The sequence below is a fragment of the Ursus americanus genome, chromosome 35, assembly GCF_024610735.1.
Source record: "Ursus americanus isolate L20-20 chromosome 35, mUrsAme1.1.p, whole genome shotgun sequence".
Taxonomy (NCBI): Eukaryota; Metazoa; Chordata; class Mammalia; order Carnivora; family Ursidae; genus Ursus; species Ursus americanus.
Genome location: NC_142161.1, coordinates 28,512,197 through 28,538,641, shown reverse-complemented (window position 1 = coordinate 28,538,641; position 26,445 = coordinate 28,512,197). Strand labels below are relative to the sequence as shown.

The window sequence follows — 26,445 nt, the reverse complement described above, 5'->3', positions numbered from 1 at the left end:
ATAGGTTGTCATACATGGCCAGATTTCTTTCCTTTTTATGTTTGCATAATATTCCACATTGATCAATTTATATGGAATATATATATATTCCATATATATGTGTATATATATATATATTCCATATATATGTATATTTGCTATTTTTCTATCCATTCATCTATTTATATGGAATATATATGGAATATATAAATATATATGTATATTTGCTATTTTTCTATCCATTCATCTCTCATTGCTCTAGGCTGTTTCTATATCTTGGTTATTGTAAATAAGGATGCTATGAACACAGGAGTGCAAATATCTCTTTAAGATAGAGATTTCATTTCCTTTGGCTGCATGCCAGAAGTGGAATTGCTGGATCATATGGTAGTTCTATTTCTAGTTTTTTGAGGAAACTCTAAACTGTTTCCCATAGTGTTTGAACCGATTTACATTCCTGCCAACAGTGTATGGGGGGCTTCCCTTTCCTCCACATCCTCACCAACACTTGTTACCTCTTTTCTTTTTGATGACAGCCATTCTAACAGATGTGAAGTAATATCTCATTGTGGTTTTGATTTGCATTTCCCTGATGATTAGTGATTTTTTTCCACGTAACTCTTGGCCATTTCCTCAATTATATGTTAACCCAATAGAAAGACAAAGCTAATGTATGAAATGAAAGACAACTTCTGTTAAACTCTGTGGAAACAACAATAAGAACAACAGAAGACTAGACTTCATTTTTACTGAAAATCTAATTGCTGAGAGCTTTCACATGCATTCTCTTATTTAATCTTCACAAGAATGCTCTGTGGCGACATTATTAAGGCCATTTTGTAGGTGAGAAACTAAGAAACCTGTGCTAATTCACAAACATGACTCAAATCCAGATTTATCTCATTCAAAAGGCTGTGATCTTTCCATTATTCCAGGGAAGTAGTGGTGAAGGACGCAGACTATAGTTTCTTTGCTCTGTTTTTCACATGAAAGTAGATTCTGCATGCTAATTCTGTTTTGTATCAGTGGAGCTCCTTTAGGTGGCATTATTTTACATTTGTAAAGGTTAAAGTAATCCGGTTTTTCCGGGGGGGGGGGGGAGGAAACTTTTCTCTTTCCAAGGATGGGTGATAACACTCTCAATTTAACCCAGAAGTAGTAGACCAGGAAGGTTTTACATAACACAACTTCCCAGCTTTGCCAACCATGGATATCTTTAGGAAAGTTAAGTCAAGATTTAGACCTCAAATATATAATCCCACTATGAAGTTTCAGACTTCTAATATGAGGTTTCAGAATTTCTAATACATGTTCAAGCAAATGCAGATATCTCTATTTTTTCCTTGCAGAAAACAAAATTGTGATGGTCATAAAAACAGACTGCGTTATGCACTTTTTATACCACTCATAGAATCTAATAATATGCTAAGAGAGTAAAAGTTATGGTAGTTGCTAAATAAGTCTGGAGGCAAGAGCCTCACCACTATCTAACCAAATAAGTATTTTACATTAAAGATCTTCAAGCCAGGCAGGAACTGTAGACAATCATGAAATGCTATTGGTGAGAAACGTAGGCCTGTCTCATATGTCTAAACTTGGAGTTATCTTTCTCACCCAAATATATGTAGTTATTTTCCATATTTTTCTTTTCAAACTATTGTTACCATCAAAACATACTGAATATATACAGAGCTTGGTAGCCTCGCCAGAAGTGCTGCAAACGATGAAGAGTTCAAAGTTTCAAGAGGTGGTTTATACCATTGAAAGGTGTTAATAATTTTTAGAGCAAACTAAGCCTGAAGACATCTCAGATCACACTACGTGGTAACTTCAGTATCCCCTAAAAATAGTGATGGAGCCAATCTCAGGGGACATTCAAGATTTGCCTCATTTGTAAATACTATCTGGACTATGTGTTTAGAGTGAATAAGAGATTGATGTTTACAGACTTCTGTTAGATGCCTCTCCAACTAGATTATACTGCTTATTATCATCACCCTTAAGATGTTTTTAAGTCAACTTTTAGAGAAAAACTGATCCATTTGTTCAACACATATATATTTTTTAAATTTTTATTGAAATTCCAGTTAACATACGGTGTAATATTAGTTTCAGGTGTACAATTTAGTGAGTCAACACTTACATACAACACCTGGTGCTTATCCCCAGGGCATGTCTTAATCCCCATCACCTGTGTAATGCATTCCTGCACCCTCAACACATATTTTTGAGCACTATGAAATAAACCTTAATCTCAGTGCAAGAGATACCACAGAGAACAAGATACACAAAGTTCACAGTCTCATAGGGTTTATGTTCTCATGTAATACCCATGTCAGCATCGTGTCTTCACTGAAAGTCAGTATTTATTTTTATTGACTGATATTATAAATATCTTTAACAAAATATATCAAGTGAATTATAATGAAAGAAAATTAACTTTTGTCACCTCATTGGTATATGATATTGATCAATGAATAAGTGAATTAATTATTTTCATCAAATATGACTGTTATTAACATAGTTCTACTTTCATTTTAGGTTTGGAGTACGAGTCAAAATTTACATCCATGCTGGATTTTACTAAAACTATAACCTCATTTGTGGCAATTAGTTTCATGTAACATCCAGGTTCTACTAAAGGACATTCTGGAAGGTATTCTGACAAAGAGTGGAGCATTACTTGTTTTCATCTGACCGCTAATAATCAAATTCCAGCCAGTCTACAAACTTTGGTCAAAAGTAAGTGTCACTTAATTGTCTAATAAATTATTTTCTATGGTGTTTCTTCCCCTTATAGTTGTTTTTTTTCCTCACTATGAACTTTTCCCGCTTTTCAGTTTTTCCTTATCTTAGTAGTCAAGTTAGTGTTATAGGAAGGGTGTATTTCTTAACTGCAACCCAAAAGACTAAAAATAAGACTGACAGTGGAATTCTTAATATAAATTTTTTTTAAAAATGGCAATTATCATTTTAAACAAAATAATTTAAAATATATAATTCTATGCCCACTGAGAATATCCTTCAAAGTAAAGGTGAAATAAAGACATGTCCATAAAATTATAGTGAAGAGAATTCACTAGTAGTAGATAGATACTAAAAGGAAGTCTTCAAGAAGAAGGAAAATACTCCTAGAAATAAATACAGAAAAGAGTAAAAGTGCTAAAAAAACTAAAGAATGGAAAAACATGTTATTTCAGCAGTATCCAAAAGAAGTCTTATGTAGTTATGCCAATGTCAAATAGGGAATATTTTAAGGCAAGAAGTATCACTAGAAATAAAGAGAGAGCAAAAAAATAAATAAAAGAAAAACATTTCATAATGAAAAAGGTCAATCTACCAAGAAGATTTAATAATTCTAAAATTGTGTGCATCCAACAATTTAAGTTCCAAATATATACAGAACAAAGTGGCAAAAGTAAAAGGTGGAGTGCAAAAATCCACAATGAAGAAGACATTTCTCATAACTAAGTCCAAGCAGGAAAAAAATTCAATAAGCACATAGAAGATCTATAGAAGTTATTAAGATATTTACCTAATTGATATATATGAAGTGCTGCAGAACAAAATAGATGAAAGCACAGATTCTCTTGACATTCAAATGAACATTTATCAAAGAGTATTGTAAAAAAATTTTATATAGACTGGAGTAAAAAGAAAATCTCAACAAATGTTAAAGTACTAGATAATTCAGAAAGTCCTTTGATCACAATGTAGTTAAACTGGAATTCAGTCATAAAAGATGACTAGAATATGTCCTTATATTTGAAAATAAAGCTATATATTACTAAATAATCCACAGATCAAGCGTTATACAGTAAAGCTATATATTACTAAATAATCCACAGACAATATTTTGAACTGAATTACAATTTTTTAAAAATCTAGTATTGCCTGCAGAGGCAGGCAAAATTGTTTAGACAGAAGGTATTACATTAAATGTATATATACAAAAAAAGAAAGGCTAAAAATGATTATTCTAAAGGAGTTAGATAATATCACTTCTAAGAAAATGGAAGAAAAACATAAAGAGCAGAAATTAAAATTTAAAATCTATGGAACACTAAATAGTCAATAAAAGTATTAAACAGCCAAAAGTTGATTTCTCTATAAATTATAGACTAATAGATTTGATACACTCCTAATAAGATCTACTAAGAGGGGCATCTGTGTGGCTCGGTCAGTTAAGCGTCCTACTCTTAATCTGGGCTCAGGTCATGACCTGAAGCTTGTGAGATCAAGCTCTGTGACAGGTCTGTGCTCAGCATGGAGTCCGCTTGAGATTCTCGGTCTCCTTCTTCCTATGCCCCTCCGCCACCCTTAAAACTATAATCTGTGTGACTATACAGATAAAGGAAGAAATGTTTTCTCTAAACAAAACTTCGTTCAAGCTAAAAGACATCACAGACCAGCTACAAAAAAAACAAAAAACAAAAACAAAAAAACCCCCAAAACCAAAAAAACCCAAAAATAGTTTAAATTATGTTCTGTTTCAAGAAAACAAAGTAAGAGATTCATCTAGCATTCAGCAGTTAGAGATTAGGCATATAATAATAAAATTATTTATGGAAATCTGTATCAAAAACTGATTTTCAACCTTTCCAATTTCATGGCGGTCTCATAAATAGCTACCGTATTTTCATCCTTGCAGATGCGAGAATGCTCGATGCCTATCAAAAAGGAATGATGAGGCAGAACAGACAGATGAATTAGGGAAGACTTTTGAAAAAACAAATCAATACGAAAGACTTTCTTTAATAATAGAGTGTAAATCCAACCAGGAAGGCAGTTGTGCCAGAGCCGCCTTGGAATTCCCCCAGGAAAGACAAGGCAAGAAGGAGTCAACACTTTAGGCTCAGCTGGTTCGAATTACTCTGGTGCGTCTGGGGCCACAGAGGTGGTCTCTAGTTGCCTGAAACCCATTCAGGGCAGAGAAAGCACCGGACTCCGCATCTTCAGCTCCGCACTTGCACCTGCATCAGGGAGCAGCTGTGGCTCCACCTCCTTCCGGTCGGAGCGTAAATAGCCGGTTGCCAAAGCTGCTTCACATGGCGCGCCCGTCTGGTTCGTCCCACTTCCTGTCCTGCTGTGGATGTTTCGTAGCACGTCACAGAGACAAGGGTGAGTGCGTTGTAATAAGGGATTTGGGGAGAGGGGGACCACATTCGTTCATGAGCTTTTGTGAACGTATATTGCTATAATGATGCTATTTTTTTTTACTGGGTACTGCTGTGTCTCTTCCAGTGCCTCCTGTAGGCATTAAGCTTTGTCAGAGGGGCTTAGGCATAGGAAAGGGCGTCATGTCCACGGGGTTCGGTACTCTCCACGGTTTCCGGCACCGCTGCGGTCCTGGCACGTGTGCTCCCCAGCAAGGGGACACGACCGTACGGGCGTGGGAGGGAGAGCTGGGTAAGACATAGTTGGGGCACGGACAGTGCACTGCTTGGTGTGTACGTGAAAACATGCTTGTGGGAAGGTTGTCATTATCTTCAGATATCCTCTAGCTCCGGGAAGGGTAGTCTCTTCCCGGGTCTGAAGGCTCCCAAGAGAGGTCAGAACGTCATAATATACAGAAAATAACCAAGAACAATTAATACACATACTGAGTGTTGACAAGGGTGTGGAGGAACTGGAATTCTCATACATTTGGGAAGACAGTTTGGTAGTTGCTTTACAATGTAAACATTTACCTGCTTTGTGACCCAGTGATTCCACAGTTAGGGGTCTCTCTACCCAAGGGAAGTGAAAGTGTAACTCCATACAGATATTTGTACACTCGGATGATGTATATAGCTGGTGTATTTCAGATAGCCAGGATTTTGTAAACCATCTAAATGTATGTCAGCAGGTGAGTGAATGAACTGATGGTGGTAAAGTCATGTAATGGAATACTGTTTGTTAACACAAAGGAGCAACAAGTGAATGTGCACGTGAATGAACAACACCATGAATGAGTCTCAGAATAATTACGCTGAAAGAATCCAGTGCATGCCATATGTCTATATTTCATATAATTCTAGAATTCTTATAAATTTATGTAAAATATATGTAAAATTGTAGAAAATGCAATCTAGGATGACAGAAAAATGTTCAGTGGTTTCATGGGGATGGGGTGAGTGTTAGGGAAATGTCAATGGCAAGGGGATCATGTAACTCTTTGAGGTGATGCATTTGTTTGCTATTTTTGTTGTCGGTTTCCTGATTGCAAATTTTATTAGTTTCCTAGGGCAACTATAATAAATTACCACAAACTGGTTGGCTTGAAGTAACAGAATTTTATGACGTCAGTTCTGGAGACTAGGAGTTCAAACTCAATGTGTTCCAGGGTCATGCTTCCTCTGAGGTCTCTACGGGAGGATCCTTCCTTGCTTCTTCCAGTCTGTAATAGTCCTGGGTGTTTCTGGCTTTGGGGCAATATCCCTGCAGTCTCTGCCTCCATCTTCATATGGCCATCTTCCCTGCATCTGTGTCTTTTTCCAAAGTTCCCACTTCTTAAAGGAAGGGGAAAATGAAGGGGGGGGCATCAGAGGGGAGACGAACCATGAGAGACTATGAATTCCGGGAAACAATCTGAGGGTTTCAGAAGGGAGGGGGGTGGGGGATGGGTTAGCCCGGTCATGGGTATTAAGGAGGGCAGGTATTGCATGGAGCACCGGGTGTTATACACAATGAATCATGGAACAGTACATCAAAAACTAATGGTGTACTGTATGGTGACTAACATAAAAAAAAAAAAAAAAACACTAGTCATATTGGAATTCCAATACGACCTCATATTAACTAATTACATCTGCAGTTACCCTATTTCCAAATAAGTTCACATCCTGAAGAAACAAATATTTCAACATATCTTTTTAGAATTTGACCAATATATGTTTATTTACATACTCAGAACTTATCAAATTGTATCCTTCAACATGTGTGGTTAATTGTATGTCAATTAAACCTCAATAATCTGTTCAAAGTTGCTGAAAAGAGAGTCCTATAAGCAATACACTACAGTAGGCCAAATTCTAGATGAGAATTTTTACAAAAAAAAAAAAAAAAAAAAAACAGCATAATAAGAATAGGCTGTGTATCATATGAAGGAAATTGAAAGAAACATTCAAGACACTGGAGTCATCCCATTAGAAGTTCCCTCAGGAGAGAAGAGAATGCTGTCAGGAAGATGAAGCATCATGATTTTATCCACAGGGTGTCCATTACATGGGTGAAGTGTGGCAGGCTTACTGCTTAGAAGACATTCAGTTAAAAAGGGTCATAGGCAACACCAAGTTTTGAAAGTACAAAATAATAGCTATGTTTTCAAAGTTTAAAGGGTCCTTTAAATTTACAGAAATGTGTTTCAAATACCCACCCAGAGGAAGGAAATAGGAGCATTGGCATATTTAAGTATCTTTACAAATTAACATATTCAAATGTTAATTAAAATTCAAATAAATAGATTTAATAAGAAAATGTATATTTTAAAATAAGAGATTTAAGCACAGTGGTCATTGAAATAATTTTCATATAAATTTCTGAATACATTTTAGAAATTGGCAGAGTGAAATTTAAAATAGCTTTTATTTGATTCACAAATTGTATTTCTTTTAGTAGGGTACATTCGAAGACTAAAATATATTGTTGAATATGACTTAGACAGTACCTGCAGTGATTTAGTACAATTTTTTTCTTACACTGGACATAGAAAAATAAGAAAAATCAAATATAATTATGTTTTCTGGTATACAAACCTATTCAAAACTGCATCTAGATTCATTTTCTAGAAATACTTGAAATTGGGGAAAGATTTCTTCTGAAAATTGCTGAATTTTTAAAATCATTAGCATTTCTGCCCATTAATAATTACCAAACCCTTTTTTTCCCTTCAAGATCTCCTCTGTTCTAATTTTATGATGTTACTCCTAAAATCTTTGTGTATCTACTAACCTAGTTCTTGGTCTGGTAGTGAATTTATTTTCTAATTACAGGTGGCCTGGTTTAGGTCAGACAGTGATGGGTCTCCACCTATATTCTGAGTCAGGAATGAAGTCTTATCATCCTGGTGTGCTAGCATGGAGTACAGTGAGCTATCCAAAGATACACTTTTTTTCCTAAATGAATTGAAGCCAAGGGGATGAGTGTCTAGCTCTCATTTGGTTGGAGGTCTAGTGTGGAACCATGCTGAGCTGATCACTGAATGAGTCTTTGTGGAACATCCTTCCATGTGCCACTTTCACTGGACAAAAATCCCTTGGGGGTTACATGAGAATAAATGAAAAAAAGTATTTTACCTTTATTAGTCTTATGAGACTAAATTTTCGATTCAGCATTATTTTCTTTTCCTAGTTCTTCTAAACTTTAGTGATCATGAAAGTCAATTTGTTCCACTTCTCATTCATTTACCAATGGAAAACAATCCTTAGGGGCCCTTTTAAGATTACATTAAATGTAGTTATCTGGTTTCAAGTGAGTAAGACCCTAATTACTTTTGAAAGAAGGTGCCTGAATGATATACCTTCAACCTACATCCAATTTGTTTTACTCAGACAACCATCAAGGAAAACATTCAGTGACAGAAATACAATGTGTAGTCTAATTTGGTATGGAATGAATATTTTCTGCAAGGCTAATTACAACCTCCTGGAAAAAGAGACTAATCTCTTGTCACTGACACAGTAGGTCAATAACTATATTTACATTCCCCATTGGCACCTGCTATGTTTTCTGGTAATCAACTCACCAGTAGATAGGACATACTTACCATGAAAAATGTGGTTTTAAATGTACTATTACATTTTATTTTTTTATTAAAACATTTTTAATTTAAATTCAATTAATATGTAATGTATTATTTGTTTCAGGGATACAGTCTGTGATTCATCAGTCTTATATAATACCCAGTGCTCATTACAACACATACCCTCCCCAGTGTCCATCACCCATGTACTATTACCTTTTATTTATATCTATTTTTCAAAGCAAGCACATAAGCTAAACTATTTATTTTCATTCCTTAATTAAATTTAGGTACAGAGAACTCATGAATTCATCTAAACAAAACATAAATTACAACTAGCGCTAAGACTAAGCAAGTTTTATTGCAGCAAATACTGCTATAAAATCTGCAGTTTAGTGTGAAACTGTGATTAATGCCCATGTTTGCCAGGTAATACCTAGGGAAGTTGTTTGGTGGGGTTGTTTGTTTGTTTTTATTGACATTGGATTTCTAGTCCTTGTCTATGAGAAATTGAAAGATTTTTATATTTCTTTTATTTTTGCTTGTTTATATTCTTTTTACTTTTTCTGGTTTAGTCTCACAGACTGATTTGGTCTTACAGCCAGCAATCATGTGTGAATGTACGTCTGCATGATAGCAAAGGAGTGACTTTGCCTTCCTTTGAGTATTAACCTTAATGTGTCTTATTTTAGTTTTCGTTTTCCCTTGGGCAATGTTCTGAGTGCATACTTGACGTCTACAAATTCTCTTGCAAAACTACATGTGGCTCCTTTCAAATTGAGTCTTCCCCTCCCCACCCTCCCAAAGATAATTTCAAAAATTTGATCAGAAGTCATAAACTGGCAGCCTGTAAGCCAAATTCATTCAGCAGATGTATTTCTATTGCAATGACTGTTGTGAGTGGTATTGTTTTGTTTTTACCTCTGTAGTATTTTTTAATTGAATAACTTTTAAAAATCGGGAAATTTCATGTAACCTGGCTTTTGAAAATTGTGGGATTTGCCAACATGGAGTTCACTTTCTACAGGGAAGAAATCTTCTGGAGTCGAGTCCTTTTAGCCATGGCAAATACACATCAGTTTACCATAGATTTCAACAATTATGATTTTTCTTTTTTTTTTTTTTTAAGATTTTATTTATTTTATTTGACAGAGATAGAGACAGCCAGCGAGAGAGGGAACACAAGCAGGGGGAGTGGGAGAGGAAGAAGCAGGCTCATAGCAGAGGAGCCTGATGTGGGGCTCGATCCCATAACGCCAGGATCATGCCCTGAGCCGAAGGTAGACGCTTAACCGCTGTGCCACCCAGGCGCCCCAACAATTATGATTTTTCTTATCTTGGCTCGTTTCATTCATGTATTACTTGCTTGGTCCAAGTAGCCATTTGAGAGTGTAATATGTGATTAATATGCATTCAAAGAGCATATATATTGGAGTACCATGCTTGTGCTTATGGCTACAGTTTGGCTTAGTTTCCACTAAATGACGTAGCTGCTTGACAGACAAAAGCAGTGCTCTGAGAAAGCGTCCTTTATATGGTCATAGTTTACTAAAATTCAAAGTGTTTTACCTATATAAAAATAGCTGTTTATTAAATATAAAGGCAAATATGGATAAAACATATATACATTTCCATTACAAGACAAAATGACGTTAAAGCAAAATGTGAGGGGCGCCTCACCCCGCAGTTGGTTAAGCATCTGACTGGCTCCGGGCACAATCTCTGAGTCCTGGGATCGAGCCCCCACATCAGGCTGCATGCTCGGTGGGGAGTCTGCTTCTCCCCCTCTCCCATTGCCCCTCCTGCTCACTCTCTCTCTGTCTCTCAAATAGTCTTTTAAAAATAAAAGAAAGCAAGATGTGAAAATAAAAAGATATAAGTCTAGTTTTAACTTGCCCACTATGAGTGAAGTTTGTTTTTTCTTACTGGTTTATGAAGACAGATTTACTTTCAAGTACACCTTGACTATATACAGCCCTGGGGCAAGTCTTGTCTCTCTCCCCTATGCAGTAGTTCTTCTGCTGTTAGCCAAGTGCCAGAACCCACCCACAGAGAGCACAGCAGTACCAGTTTTACCTCTGAATCTCAGAACTGAGACCAAGTCCTCACTGAATCTGTAGGGACTGAGCTGTGTCTCATTCTTCTCCTGTCGTCTGACTAAGAAGCTGCCCTTCAGGGTGGTAGCCGAGCCCACTAAGGTTGGCATGTCATACCAAGTCCGCCATCTTCTTGCTGTCTCTCTCTCCAGCTTCTCTTTGTGCCTTATCCCAGTGCTCCGCTCTCTTTACCCTGAATGCTCACATGAAATCTAAACCCTTCCAACCCTACATCTTCCATTGTTACATTTCTAAGTAGCAAAGCATCAAAACACAGCTGTTTCTCGAGAAGTTTTTAATGATACTCTCTTGTATGCTTTAAACAGGATTAAACAGTGTTAAACAATTTTTTAAAATTCGGTGTAATTTTTTTTTAAAGCATTTCCTACTTCATCTTTCCCATAGTGCTAAGGGATGTAGGGACACAGCTGCAATCTTCATTTGCTCCAGCTCTACCTTTGTTGTTATTGTTGGGTTTCCCCAGATGCCTCCTCCTGTCTAAAGTGGCTCTCCCTACTACTTTTCATAATAAGTTTGGTTTTAGTATTCTCTGTAGGTGTCACCGATGTCCTAAGTGGCCTTGAGAAGAACTCCATGAAAGGAGAGGATGTCTGAAGTGGAGGAGAAAGGGACGCCATTGAAGTTAATCACACGTGATGGCGATTCAACCTTCCTGTAATTAGTATTAGTTGCTAGAATGAAGCTGAGAGTAGAGAGAAAGACAAATAGTGATCCTTTCGTAAAATCACAATATAGGTAAAAATGCAACTTTATTTCTATCAGGACAAGGTGTACGTAGAAACATCACATAATCCCTGATACTTCGTGTAGCTGATGAAGTGAAATATGCCTGATTTCCAATCACCACTTCAGCACATGTTTTCATCTAGAACTTTTATTTCTTGAAATCGAGATGTCAGGGAGTGGCCAAGCAGGATGATTAGCTCAGATCATTTAAGGAGTAGACCTGGGCAACCTTGTTAACATTTTGAAGATAATTTTTTTTTAAATATAGCTTTATAATAATGTGGATTGAAATAATAGAAGCACTTCATTTTAAAAATCGAACATATCTGTACTTTAATGATTTTTCTTCAGTATTGCAAATTAAATTTTTATTTGTAGAATTTAGTAAAAGCAGAGTGGGGCATAGTACTTAAGCCTACAGTCTTATTCAAATTAAAATACCCAGATCTTTTAATTGATTATATCACTTAGAAAGGGTGTGATCTAATTAGTAACGTTGCTGTGCCTGGTTTTCTGATTTGAGAGATGGAAATGATAATAGTCATATATTAATACTAACTTAATGAAAAAAGAGGCCTTGCAGATGGGAAATACTCCTATCCATTTGACTAATGCCCTGATTTAGTTAATTCTAGGTCCTTCTTGCAATTAACAGATATTTACCAGCACGTAGGTGTTCTGGTGCCTGCTATGGAACGTGTACTGGGTAGACCTCCCATCTCTCCTCATGTGACTGCCTGGTAGGTGGCAGGGTAGAGGAGCCCCTTATTACTGGGCTGCAAAGAGGAGTTCATGGGGAATTTGGCGTTGACAAAGCAGTTACTAAGAATTTCTTATCTTCCAATCCCATGTCAGTTCCCACGGTTTATTGTCTCCGGTCAATATTATTTGCTGTGGATTAGGTACACGTGGCTTTTATTATTTTGCTAGTAATGTGGACATTTTCCTTCTTTACACATTGGCAAATGTACATCATGTTCTGTTTCCTGATGGCCTCAAATGTCTCCACTAATTCCTTAATGTAAAAGTCAGCAGTGGGAACAAGGCTGACCACAGTACTATGTCAGGAGGAATCCTAAAATTCCTAAGAAAGATGACATAAAGGTATTGTAGCTTATTCAAGAAGAGCATGGGGATTGGAATTGTATCCCAGTTTGAACACAGAAGCTTCCATTGGGTGACTAGCTGGGCTTCTTTAAACAAATCAATCAAACTTATCTATGACTGATTTTTCTTCTTAGAATAAAGCAAATCTGGACAGATTGAGAGTGATGTTGGATAGGCGAGGAAAGTTAATATATGAAAAGCACATAGCAAAACACCTGGCATACAGCACTCATCCAAGGAATGATAACAAACCTTATCATCATCAAAATCATCTTGGGGATAAAGATCAACATTACAATGACTTGCAATTTTATGCCTTTTAAGGCCTGGCTTTTCAGAGATCCTGTTACCCTGTTTCAAGTCTTTTATTTACAATATTAAAACAAGTGGTGTTTTGGGTTTTCTCTGTACGAACCAGCTTTAAAAAGTGGTAACGAGATTGGTAGATCATAGGATGTGAAAGGGTGAGCCATCATTCTAAATGGTGTATCCACATTTCATCAGAAGAAATTGAGATGTAATGTTTTTCCTGCTTTAATCAATATAAATATCAAAGTCAATATTTGCATTCTTGAAATAGAAGCAAAGGACCCTAACACTTCCCTGGTAAGGTGGCCATTAAGTTCCAGTTAGCCTGGAATAGGCCCAGATTATGTTTGTTTTCCTGGTATCCTTATTATCGGTGTCCCTTTTACTCTTAAAAGTTCAGTTTGGAAAATAGTATATAACTTACATGGTTGCAACATAAAATGGTAGACTTGTTAGGCTGTGGCAAATTTACGTAGCAAACTGAGAAAGGCACCTGACTGTCCAAATGTGATTTTTGAAATTCTGCTACCTACCTGTCTGACATGAGGACCTCCATAGTTCTCCTGGATCTAGTTGAAAAACTTTGTTATTCTGAGAACCTCCAACATAGGAGGAAGAACTGTAAACCTAAAAGGTGATGTCGTGATTGAGATCTAGTGGTTTTAGTGATTGACTAGGATTTAATGCTTTGATGGAGATCAGATTCCCATATGAAATAGTTTTTTTTGTAAACCACAGTAAAGTGCTCCATGCATATCCCACTTAAAACATATGAACTTGACTCAAAAAGAAATCAAGGTTATTTTATGAACTAATAATTGCTAAAATACTTCCCATTCTGATAGCCCTACTGCTGCATTTAATTGCCAAAGTACATGTTCTTGGGAACGCATGGACAGATTTTGATTTTTTTTTTAATAAAAGATAATTATCCCAAAGTCACACAGAAAAGCATCTCTTTTATTTTAGACAGAGTCACAGTTTTAAAAAAATGAGTAGTTACATTCACATTCAATGTGTATTAACTTTTTAGAGACTCTTAATATGTTTGTATTTTCTTTCTATTCCTTCCAGGCAAACTCTTACCTTCACTACCTATCCACCTGTTCTCTAGCTAGTATTTTTATTTATTACTTACAGCTCACTTACTTGATCCCAAAGAAAGACCAGATTTAATTGGGAAATTGAGCAGAAGAAATGCACTGGCTTAGAAGCAAGCAATGGATACTAGCCAACTTTAGGGAGTTAGGCGGCCTTTCGCTTACAAAAATTGTGGCCAAGAGGCAGGTAAACTACTCCGTAGTCATCGTCTAAGGAAGTACTGCCTAATAGGGTTCTTCTGTACTTGCAATTAACCATCTTGCTGTGGATCGAAGGTAGAGTCACTTTATGTCAAAGCTACACTCTGCTATGGAATGTTAAAGTGAAGTTCCATCACACTTACATTATTAAATCCTGCACAGGATATGTCTGGGAGTTGTAGGTGCCAATCACCCACCCACTCTACCCCACACTCCCACCCACAGGGCTGCTCTCCTGCTTTTCCCACCTGGGTTGAAAGAGCTACCAAATCATACTCATGGATAAACAATGCCATATACAATTACTCCTCAAAACTTTCTATTTTTCTGAAATATTTGATTTTATTCCTTCTGTTGTTTAAAATCTTATCTCTGTATGTAATAATAAAAATAGAAGTAAAAGACAAGATTTTCCTTCATCTCCATTTATATGTCACTAACACTGGAAATTTGGTTCATTCAAAGCAATTCATTGTATAAAAAGGTATTTATTTGAAGTCTCTTATTTAGAGTCTTCCATATTGCTCCATGTGGGATAAATGTTCGAATTTTCCATTTTACTTTCCACGTTATTATAGGGACATCAATGAAATTGAAATCTTGGTTAAAAGTACATCATTTAAGTAAATTATAGGGACAAATGAACTTTTGGGTAGAATTACACATTTTAAGTAAGTAAATACAATTTACAATTGGTACGGGCGGACTGTTTAGATAACTACATTGGAATTTTAAAATCTGATTATCTTATTCATGTACAAACCCAACTCCTCTCTTTTATGTTGAGAATTCTTGGTATGCTTTGACTTGCTCTGGAGATTCACATGAAGTCCTTGGACTTTAAATAATTACTTCACTTATACTAACTCACGTATACTAACTGCAAGTCTATGTTGTAGTTTCTCCTGAAAGCGTTCTCTAAACCTTACAAAACGTTCTTTCTCTGATTTAACTACACAGAATTGCCTTACCGAGAAATGTGAGTATAGTTTTCTTTTTTAAAAAGGGAAAATCTTTTCTCACAAAAGAACAAAGCCATGAATCTATAGAATATCCCTTCAAAATATTACTGTTATCCAACAGTATACTTGTATACTTTTTGGACTAAATGTATATATCAATATAAAAAGAGCAATAGGTTTATGTGTAGATACTCCCATTTAAGTCACTCAAAAAATACAGTTTCATGTCATGAAGAACATACGTAAGGCGTTTTCAACATATATGATTAATTACGAGGCTTTGAGTCCACAGATAGAAATATCACCAGAAAACTGTAAAATCTCAGTAAAGATACAAAACCACAAATGCTTTTACACCATCTACTTCATGAGAAGTAGCTTCTAGTTTCAGCTAGAATAAACATAAGAAAAATATTTTGACAAATACAATTCTAATTCTGGTCAAAGGGATGTAAACTACATCTCCTACATCTTAATTATAGTTGGATCCTTTAGGGTAACTACTAGATGACTTGGAGGCTGTCAGTTTCTACTGGAAATGAGAACAAAGTATCTTTGTTTGTGTCAAAGATGTGGTTTTATCATTTAGAACCAGAAATAGCTTTAGAAACAATTAGGCCTGTTTTCCAATGCCTGTGCATTTGAATATTAACCATGCAAAAAGCAAAATGTTGACTATCTCAAACTCCAAAATTTAAATAAGAGATATTTTTTTCCAATAGGATAATTCCTTCATCTGCATGATACATTTTTATATAAAACATACCACTAGTTAACTTATCAAGGCAAAGCTCAACTCAAATGCTATGGTGTTGGATTGGAGAAAGCTTTTTTAAAATGACAAAGAGCTCAAAAATATATAAATAGCTGTGTTTAATTACATTAAAGTAAAACTGCATATAAACTTCTACAAACAAAAGATAAAACTGGAAAAAATTATAATTCCTTTAACAGTTAAGTAATTCATATTCTTAACATGTCCAGCATCCATGTGAATCAGTTGGGAAAAGACCAATGTCCAATGAAGGATTGGGAAGATGACATGCATGTGGGGAAAAATCTCATCCTCACTTATACAAATTGAAACTCAGCTATGTAACATACCTATCCTATTCCTTTTTTTTTTTTTAAAGATTTTATTTATTTATTCGACAGAGATAGAGACAGCCAGCGAGAGAGGGAACACAAGCAGGGGGAGTGGGAGAGGAAGAAGCAGGCTCATAGCGGAGGAGCCTGATGTGGGGCTCGATCCCAGAACGCCGGGATCACGCCCTGAGCCGAAGGCAGACGCTTAACCGCTGTGCCACCCAGGCGCCCCATCCTATCCTATTCCTATAGTTTAAAAAAAAAAATTACTGACACAATGTGTCAATGGGGTGTCAGGAAAGCATGCATTCTCATGCATTGCTGGTGGAAATATAGATTAATACAATACAACAGGCAGTTTGGCAATATTTCTCAAAATTGAAATGTATAATTCATTTTGCTTAATAATTCCCCTTCTAGGAATTTATCCAGTGACATACATGCTATCTAAATGACATCTGTGCAAGATTTATTTGGAAATAAATGTCCAACTGGTCAAATAAATTATAACACATTTCTATAGCCATTAAAATAAGGAAGATCCTGTGCTGATACGGAACGAAGAGTGTGTGCGTCCCCAGGTGTGTGTGTGCGCGTGCAAGCACACTTGTCCATGGAGCTAAGTGATAAAAGTTGAAACTAATTTGTAGGACAGAATCATTGTGTTAAAAATAAAGGGCAGGGAAGCAAAAAGAAATCATGCTTCAGTATCTTCGCTTGGGAGATATAATTGTTTGGCTGGGATACTTCTGGCAGCAAGAGACAGAAGGGAGATAGACTTTAAATTCTTGTGCTGTGTATCTTGAAATTTGTGCTGTGTGCGTATGTGTGTGGGTGCGTGTGTGTGTTAACTTTGATAGTATTTTGATTTTTAAAAATATTTACTCAATGTTGTCTTTAGGAATTTTAATTATTCTTACTCTTCTAAATTTATTTTGTTGTGCACTAAAGAAAATCTGATGCATGCCCAACTAACAAATCTTATAAATCAAAGGGTGTCAAAATGTTCTTTATAGGCTCATAAAGCAGGGTTTTTTTCCCCTAAGACAATAACATGATGCCTAAAAAACTTAGTGAAACACAAGACATAGGGTATATGACCCTGCTCTTCAACTTATTACATATATACCTATGGGAGGTCACTTAAGTTCCATTTCCTCATTGTTAAATAGCCAAAACTTGCTCTAACATACAATACTGTAAAAGTCCAAAGACATAACTTATGTAAAATTGTTTTGTAATCAAACAAGGAATACAAGTGTAAATTATAGGAAAAGTAAATTTTTTCAGAAGGAAACCAAAATAAAGCATGTATTTAGGATACATCATCAGCAAAATCGGTACATTTTCCTATTTCCTTACTTTTGCCTCTAGGCACAGATATCCTCATCCCAGCCTGTATCAGATGAAAGTTTAACTGTACCTGCTTCTCTTTCTGTATCTATCAAGAACTGTTAATATTTAATTGTGCCTTTGTGTTTCCTTCAAATCTCTCCAGACTGCCTCCTTTTGTATTAAAAAAAGCATAGTATTAAGGAGGCCACGTATTGCATGGAGCACTGGGCGTTACACGCAAACAATGAATCATGGAACACTATGTCAAAAACTAATGATGTATTGTATGGTGACTAACATATAATAAAAAAATTTTAAAAAAAAGAAATTAGGTGAGAGTAAGGAGATAAGGTATGTGTTTAACTAGAAACATCAGAGGTCTTTGCAAACATGCAAAAGTCTCCTGTTGAATTTCAGTTTTTAGCATTTAACTTCTTAATGTGTATTCTTAGAGAAGAAAACTAATGAGTGAGGAGGAGGAAGAAAAGGAACAGGAGGAAATGTGTGTTTATTAGCTCCCCTGAATCCCAGATTAGGGGTATTAATGTACAAGGGGTATCAATGTATAAAATTTAAAAATAAATAAAGCATAGTAGGTTAATTTCTATACCCAAGTGAAATACATATCTACATGTTAATGATTGCGAGCTTGAATCCCTTAATAAGACATTTTATGGCTCTTTTCTGTAACTATGTCAGATTTCCAGGGGAGCTGTTTCAGGACAGTTTGGCCTTAAAGAATAAAGAAGATGTGTGAGTACCTTAGTGGGCTGAAGAGGAACTCGACTCTTATGTAAAAGTAGTTAAGTCTGGAAATTGAAGCAACTGTAGGCATTTCATTTTTCTTAGATACAGAATGTTCTAGATGAATGTCAAATTTCTGAATGAAAATGACCTCGCCTGATGAAAGATTGAAACAATATCACCATTTAAGTGCAACATGATTTTTAATGTCTTTCATGAAAATCTCATTTTACTGGAAATGGCACTAGAGCTGTGAGAAAGCTACATACAGTATTTAAAATAAAATATCTAAGTGATCTTGCAATGTATTAGGACAAGTTTTAACATAAATTACACTATTAAAAAAACCTTTAGAATGTATTATCAGGCCTTCACTACCCCACTACAACTTCTGCTATTTTCAAGCAATTTCTCAGAATAATAAAACTTTTTGAGAAGAAGCAAGTTTATCATTGAAATAACTACAATAGAACTTTCTTTGGGTAGACAGAACAAATAATAGACCTGAGAACCAATTAAATATGATTGTTCAGGCACATTAATATTGGGGAATACTTACAAGTTTTCAATTTTCCCTTTCCGTGGTTGGTAGCATTTATCTATTGAGTGGAGTTTTGGTTTGGGCAGAATGATTCCTGGGGAGGAGACCGATAATAGTCAAACGCAGGAGGACTTATAGGGCATTGGGATCCATCCAAACCGGCTTCCAAGAATGGAAAAGCAGGAACACTGAGATAAATACTCCCCCCCCCCCCTTTCAGGTACTGTTATGACGTAAGTTGGGTCCTAATTACGGCCACTGATTTCATTCAGTCTTACAGTGGAAACCTAACTACTTTTACAGTACCACATCAGAAAGTTTAGAGAGCAGATGTATTTAATGCAACCTCATTTTAGCAATGGGGCGATAAAATTATTGTTTCCCTTGAAGGGAACTGGAAATTAGGAGAAGGGAGATTTAGTTATTATTTTTTTCATTGATAACATATGACGCTATATCAGAAATAAAGCCCGAACTGGAGGAAATCACTTGGTTGCTGTAATAGTAGCTGATCACTGCACTTTTGATTATCAGTTTCTGAATCACAGATAGCTTGCTTACTTTGTTACTGTTGTCTTACTTGGTGTCTCCAGTCAGTGTCTAATCAATCTCTGACAATCCATTTTCTAGGTGATCCCTAGAACCACCAGCCATCTCAGCTTTATGAGTATTTCCCTTGTAAACATGGTTTGAAAGGAAAGAGTTGGCTTGGTGTTCAACAGAAACAAAATTGTTATGTTTATTTTTGTCATAGAGCAAGTTCTTGCTATTCATGAAAAGTATGTCTTGAATTCATAAATACCATTATTTTAGAGAGAGTTGCTGAGTCAGTGGAATACTAGCATGACTGACCAACATAATGAGTCCCTCCCACAGACCAGCCTTGCGGTTCGCATATCCGTAGGGTACTTACATACATTACCTCAAGAAACCCCTATAACAATCCTATATTGTAAATATTATTATCAATGTATTTTGTATCATAGACCTCGGTGTTGACTGTGAGAAGTACAAAAAGCATTTTAAATCCTAAAATCAAAATATATATAATAGATTCAGTAATCCTTTTTTATTAACTCTAAAAACGTTGTTCATCTTCTGAGTCATGAACTGTTTGAGAATCTGATGAACTAACATCATCAGATGATCAAGCATCCAGTGCCCATTACCTATAAATTATAAAGATCGATAAATATTCCCAAAGCTTTAAGATTGATATTTACATACATTTCATGGTTTCTAAGGTGACCCTAAGTCTTTGTTCTTCCACTAAATATTGGTGACATAAATGGCAGCAAATCACCCATAGTTTGTATCTGGATTTTTGAAATTATCACTCCCTATCTGTTTCTGTCCCATTTTTTTCTAAATGCACTATCCTCCTACAGACAGCCATGCAGAGCACTCAGTGTCTGCCTATTTGAAGATGTAACACACTTTTCTCTGGTGTACATGCTGGCAAATGGAATCTTGCATCACGAAGTATGTGCATATTTAATTTCCCTAATTAATTTTCCTTCCAAACAGGTTGTATACCAATTTGCATTTTCATCCCCAGTTTAGGAATGTCCATTTCTTTATACTCTCACTTACACTTAAAATTATCCAACAATAAATAGTATTTAGTTGATTTTTTAAAAAAATCCCATTGCTGTTTTATGGTACAATCCTGATTATTAATGGGACTGCACATGTTTTCATAAGGATTTTTTCATAATTTTGTGTCCCATTGTATAGGTTTTTCTGTGAATTTGCTATTTGTATCTTTATCCATTTAACCTTATTTACTGTTTTGTCATTTCCTTATTAATTTGCTTGTCTTTGATTTCCTTTGTGGTATCTTTTGTCATGCAGAAGACTGTAAAGAATGTTGAAAAGGCAGTTAACTTGTAGCATGAGCATACAAGTTAAGCATAATTCTTGATAGAAATACAACATGAGAAATCCAAGAGCCTGTCAAAACATTTCTTTATCTTCAATATTGGTGATAGTCAAAGGTTTCAGAAGATAACTCCTAAAAGAATACATGCATATATTCCTCCTTCTAAGTTCTAATCTTTACAACTATCTTAGGTATAACATCAATCCTATGTGAATGAGAATAAAAAATAAAGAAATGTGGCTTGAAGAATGTTGAGTAATCTCTCATTTTAAAAATCTTACCTTCTGTCTTAAATCAAGTCTCTGATTCTAACATGTTTCACTAAATTGTCATTATTACATTATTTTCAATTTAAATAATCCTGACTGTGGTTGAATGGATTTTGATTGAAACACCAATTTCAAGGATCAGTGTTAAGGGGGATTTAAGTCTGGGGATGAGTATAATAGGAGGACAGAACGTACATGAGAGCCTGTGGTCACAGTTGGTAACCATAAGAAAGTCCAAGGCAATGCAGAGTGACTTTGGTGTGTCTTTGATGGTGTCTAAGGCATAAGCAAGGATATTGTCAACAGTGGGAAGTTTGGATTAGAGGGCGGCGATGAACTTCATGTAAATTGACAAGTGGGCCGGATGAGAAGTGATGAGAGCTTGAACTCATATCGAAAGAGTAGATCGAGGGAGGAGACAATAGTTTTAGTACACACTTAATAGAGGAATCCTCCTTCTACTTCCCCAGTGAGCCTGGCAGGGAAATGGGTCTTGGATAAGATAAAAAGTCCGAACAGGTCAGGTGGAGGAAGTTTCCTCCAGGGTTCTTTGTAACTGGGATAGGGTAACTTTTAGAGATATGTTCCTGGCTCAGCAGTAGACTCCTTTCTTAGTCTCACTTTGTGTGTTGGGGTGTGTGTGTAGGGGAGGCAGCATGATTTGAAAGTGTCTGATTGAAGAAGGGGAAGAAACAATGCTCTAGAATCCAGAAGTACTAACTCGGGTGTTGAGAAATAACGGCCAGTGATCAAGAAGTTAGGCAGATGTTTCCCTATCTTCTTATTTGTTTAGACTGAGGGTCACGCTCACTGCTCATTGACTAAATCCTTCTCACGGAAATTTTTTGTTTGGTCTGCACAAGACTTAACTATTTTAAGTCAACATATAAGAAATTGTACATGAGGATTCCTGGCTTCTGTGTAAGAACTGGAAGCTCTGGAAACCTGGTCCTCGTTCCCATGTGGCGGCAGGCAGTGGAGCTGAAGAATCGTTTCTTGATGGAATTTTAGTGCTCACTTCTTCATTCTCACCACATAGCTTGCTTCTTACGCATGGCCTGTTCCACTGAGATTTGTGGTGTTCTTTCTCTCCTCCCCTCTCCTCTTTCTCTTCTCTCCCTTTCCACTCTCTCCTGTCCTCTCTTTCCCCTCCCCTCCCCTTCTCATCTCTTCTCATCTCATCTGCCTGATTTCAGTAAGCAGTTTGGAGACTTCAGGATAAGATAAGTCTCAGCGTTAATCTTTGGGACATAGAGGAGTGTGTGTGTGTGTGTGTGTGTGTGTGTGTGTGTGTGTGTGTAAATATATATGCACGTACATCTGATTCAACCGTTACCAATAAATAAAAGATAAAGGTCTGTAACTTACCCTTATACTCAAAGAGAAGCCTTTCATGCCTTAGATGCTTCTGTGAAATTAGCAGTGTCAAACCCATGGCCTCACGGCTAATATTATTTGGAGGTACGCGAAGGACCAGAGATAACACAAAATGACCCACTAGGAGCCTGCACCACAACTGCCACCAGAGGGTCCTTCTAGACTGATAATGCAGACCTAGTGTTACATCCTAAAGACAAGAGGGATTTGTGTCAGGGAAGGTCTAACCTCGCTAGTAAGGAGGAGATTGTGCTAATGGTGGCTGGAGATTCTAAGGCAGAAGTTAGAAGTAAGCACTCTCAAAGGCAGGGGACTTGAGGATAGGAATTTTCAGGATTTACTGAAAGACTCTCTGGAAGGTGTTAACTCTTCACGTGTGTTACCCTTGAACTTTGGCAAAAGTTCTGTACTGTGTACAGTTCTGTGTGTTTTAATTTAATAAATTAGTTTTGGTATTTTTATGTGCTTATTGTACAGGCATGGCAGCATTGTTGGCACACATATTTTAGTTAAGCCCCCTCAAGGATGTTTTCGTCCTTGTTTGTATTCCATGGTGTGCTATGGATGTGCTATAATTTAAGTAACCCATGTTTTTTCACCTTTTCTTAAACAGTGTGGGAATGGAGAACAAAGACATCTTTTGTTGGTACTATGCCACTCCCGGAAAATGGACATTTTTGTAAGACAGCCTACTGTAAAAGGACATGCTTCTTATAGTGTGTGTGACAGTGATCCAGTGGCTCACGCTATTCGAGCCCCTTCCTGGTTACTCTCAGAGCTACCTTATCTATGGCACAGAGATTGGAAAATGCTGCATCTGTGTATAATTTTCTTTTCCTAACATGACCCTTTCAAAAATTGTTATATCCTTGATAGTCTGCAAGGTTGTGTTGTGAGAGACAAAATACCCAGCTAGGAAAAGACACGTGTTCCACTCTGACAGCCATATCTGTTTTTGTGTTACGTTGACTTACCTTCCTGGTGGAGAGTCCATGCTCATCTGATTCTCTGAGTACATTCTGTTATCTGTATTGATAGAACTACATAACTGGACCAATGTGGAAGCAAAGGAGAAAAGTGTTCTGGAACCACCCTGAGGTTCCAGGCTGTGAAGATGTGCACATTCGATGTGCCACTCCAGCTTTTCTCCTGAGTGGAGCAGATTTCAGGATTCACCCAGTTGTTTAGGCCACGAGCCAGGCAAGATCATGGCATCGCACAAGGGGAGCACTGATCTTAGTTACACATTGGACATGTTCCTACACTTTCTCCACATAGAATATTTTGGGACTGCTCTGGGCAAAGTTTAAGACATGAGAGTTGTTATTATAATTGTTCTTATTGTTATTTATTTATTTATTTATTTATTTATTTATTTATTTATTTATTTATTTTATTCCTCTGCCCATTTCTGTGTTTATTTATGTCCTGGTATCACCTTTTTCATTCTCCCCTGACTTCTATGTTTCATGTTTCCTGTTGGCTACTAAAATTTACCAGGCCTCTCTTCTCTGAAAAATATCCCAGTGCTCCAAATTCATTTCTGCTTTCCACCAAAAATTACCTCTTTTTTTTTTTTTTTTGATCAATCACAGCAAAGAGGGAGACTTTCTGGAAGTTGGAATGGCTACCGTAGCTTGCTTAAGCTTCCTGGAAATACTTGAGCTTAACCACATAAGCGAATGTTATTTTGGGTGAAATCTCAGGCAGAATGACAGAGCAAGGGGTGTTAGCCACTGGGGCGAGATATTTGCCAGCCTCGGGGAAGCCTTCCCACACTCTTTACTGGACCCCAGCTGAAGATCTGTTTCTGGCTTGGCCGACTCCTACTTCCATCAGTGTCTTGACCTAGCAGTGAAGAGAGAAAACCAATACTGCTGTTACACGTTACAAACTGAGCGAACTAATATGTTTTCAAGGGCACATTTTCCAATTTCCAAATTATGCTGGCACTTCATTTATCACTCTTAGTTCTCACTGAGTTCTTAGCATTCTGCTTTCAATTGGTGTCTTGACAAGAGAGTAGGAATTAAAGCACAACACTGTAAACATTGTCTCTGACAGCAACTCAGGGAAACATTCGGTAGCAGGAGGGTAAAAAATCTGTATCTTCTGATTATTTGCACATTTAGACTATACACGTTATTCAAGTTTTCACTTTGGATAAGTAATTGAGAATTATTTACATTTGATCCTTTTAATATTAAATATAATCTTTTGTGGCCTAAATGTCTCAAGATGTGTATGAAGTGTTAAAGCAATGATATAATAAGTTGAAATGATTTGTATATTCAAAAAAGCTAGAATTACTAGTGAAAATTACAGTGTAATTAGAAAAATGTGTTATCAATGTGTGAGGCCAAATTTTATCAACAGACCTAGAAAATAGTTCTAATAACAATATAAATGAATTGTAGTGAAAACATTGACCTTGTCTGAAAAATAGGGAGCATGTGTGAAGCATATGTGTATGAGAAATGTGTAAGAAATATTAAGGAAGTTATTTTGACTACAAAACTTGAAAATATCTAACATTATGGATTCCTATATTTTTGTAGCATTTTCAGAGGAATAGATATAGTATTCATGTAAAATTGGTTCTTTCCGTAATCTTAAAAGCCTGCCAGTTAGTAAATACTACTTTTCCTATTAAGTTTGAATGAATTTTGTTACCCCTATCTTTCTGACTCCTTCAGAAATGTCACTCCCTACAGTGAATCATTACCGAACCCCTTGCACATGTTTTCCAAAACCACTTTCAAAACTACCATCTCCTTTTTATACATTTACACAAGAGATACATAGTAGGGTATGTTTTGTCATTTTACAGATAAGGACATTGATGCCCAAAGAGGTTATGTGTCTTGCCTGAAACCCGGAAATTGGTATCTGAACCTCATTTTCTCTTTTCTAATTGACTAAAATGTCTGTGTTCTATTGCTTTCTAGAATAACAGTCTCATCATATACATATAGTGTTACAGCGATGAGATCATAAGTTTACATATATCTGTGTATGTATATAAATGTGTATGTGTGTGTATCTACATATATAGCCTTCGTCGTGATGCTGAGACATACCACTGAAGGAGAGCGGTATCACATTTCAGTTTCGGAAGATCATAAATCCATAATATGATTCAAATGATGGTGTTTTTATGAGTAGGCACTAGTTAAAATAGTTTAGATTTGTATGCAATCACGTCTCTCTCCTTTTGCATTTTTCATGCATGCCTCTTAGATCTATATTTCCCTCAGACAATTCACTTTTCAGATAACATGTCTGTTTCCACAATACACACTTTACATTTTCTTAGCCTCCGTTTACCTCTCTTTTCATGTTATCATTTCTTCAAATCAGTAAGATCAAATATCTAAGCCTTTGTTTTCATGTATCTTTCAGCACAAAAATGTAAATGTGTTCACAGGTATGGAATACTATGGGACTTTTCAGATAGTGTTTAGTCACATTTGGATGATTGAAGATAAGTGTTTTAATAAAACAATCTGGGAACTTGAGATGATGTGTAGAGAATCTGTGCTTAAGAGATAAATACAGGGGCACCTGGGTGGCTCAGTCGTTGAGCGCCTGCCTTCAGCTCAGGGCATGATCCTGGGGTCCTGGGATCAAGCCCCACATCAGGCTCCTCCGCTGGGAGCCTGCTTCTTCCTCTCCTACTCCCCCTGCTTGTGTTCCCTCTCTCGCTGGCTGTCTCTCTCTCTGTCAAATAAATAAAAATAAAAAACCTTAAAAAAAATAAATACAATATTGTTACAAATAATACAAGGAGATCTATAAATAAATGGCTCCTCAGACTAACAGAATATTTTAAAAGTAACATCTGTAAAGTCTATTACAAAACAATAGTCATAACAGAATAAGTTGAGAAGTAAGTTTATTTTATTTTTTTTTCTTTCTTTTCCATCACTACCACAGGGTAAGACAGTATCATTTCTTATCTGAACTGGTCTAATTCCATTATTCCCTC

General features: G+C 36.3%; 1 long non-coding RNA gene across 1 annotated transcript; it reads left to right on the top strand.

Moving 5' to 3' along the window:
* Positions 1-5,038: 5,038 nt before the first annotated feature.
* Positions 5,039-25,110, top strand: LOC148107150 (uncharacterized). Its single transcript, XR_015723026.1, has 2 exons — positions 5,039-5,100; positions 23,071-25,110. It is a non-coding gene; the product is annotated as an uncharacterized LOC148107150 (long non-coding RNA).
* Positions 25,111-26,445: the final 1,335 nt, after the last annotated feature.